Raw genomic sequence first — 1,077 nt, 5'->3', positions numbered from 1 at the left:
AAAAGTAAATACCAGTTTTGTTAGAGTATGATTTTCCCAATTTGGAAAAGATGGGAAAGTGATATAAGCCAAATTCAAAGATTCAGCTTCCTTTATTCTATCCTGGTAGGGGGTAGGGAAGTGTGCAAATAACTGGACAGATAAGGAAGATGTAAGAGAGGTTCATCGAAATCAGTTTCAAAGGATTGTCAATGATATGCTACATTCAAATGAACATTTAAAAAGTTAGCAAGAGGTCACAGGCTTCCGCGCCGAGCCTGTGAGGGTGTCCTCGCAAGATGAGCTCACCAAAATGGCTGTGTCCAGTCAAGGAAACTCTGAGCGAAATTTGGAGTCACTGGACTTTGCAGAATTAGCTAAAAAGCAGCCATGGTGGTGCAAGCTGTTAGGACAGCTATTGGGCCCTCTGCTGAAAAGTATAGTGTGGCAACCCAGCTGTTAATTGGAGGCGTCACTTTTAATTGGAGGCATCAATGGTGCACAGGGTTTGTATTCCAGAAGATTGGAAAGTTGGCTGCAACAGCTGTGGGAGGTGATTTTTTCTCCTTCAGCTTGCAAACCATACTGGGTACATCAAAGTTGACTGGCAGCAAATAGAAAAGGATATGAAAAAACTCAAGGAACAGCTGAAAATCTCTAAGAGCCACGAAATACCTACTGAAGTCAAAAGCAAAGCTGAGGAAGTGCTATCCTTTGTGAAGAAGAATATTCTCGTGACGGGAGGAATTTTTTGGAGGCTTTCTGGTTGGTATGGCATCCTAAGGAGGACAACTTCATTTTTTGCTCCTATTTTTTGTTTGTCTTCCATCATTCATCAAAAAGTGTCAGTTATGCTTCTCCAGCAAGCATCTTCTACACTCCATCATAGGAATTGAGTGTTCTCCTCCCCCTCTGCCTCTTCTCTCATGCCTTCCTCCCTGTAGTGGCAGATCTGAATGGTTTTCTGTAGGCATCTTTCTGTACAACTTAACTATTATGGCCCAAACTTGAGCTTGGTGGTGATGGAAGAGACAATAGACATCACCATACACTCCCTACTTAACTAATTTGCAGGTCAGCAAGAATGTTTCTTTCTTC

General features: G+C 42.2%; 1 pseudogene; it reads left to right on the top strand.

The window, feature by feature from the left end:
* Positions 1-250: 250 nt before the first annotated feature.
* LOC119527756 lies at positions 251-762 on the top strand (annotated as a pseudogene).
* The last annotated feature ends 315 nt before the right edge of the window (positions 763-1,077 follow it).

Source organism: Choloepus didactylus, chromosome 1 (assembly GCF_015220235.1).
Source record: "Choloepus didactylus isolate mChoDid1 chromosome 1, mChoDid1.pri, whole genome shotgun sequence".
NCBI lineage: Eukaryota > Metazoa > Chordata > Mammalia > Pilosa > Megalonychidae > Choloepus > Choloepus didactylus.
Note: the sequence above shows the minus strand (reverse complement) of the source record. Positions and strands in the feature narration are given on the sequence as shown.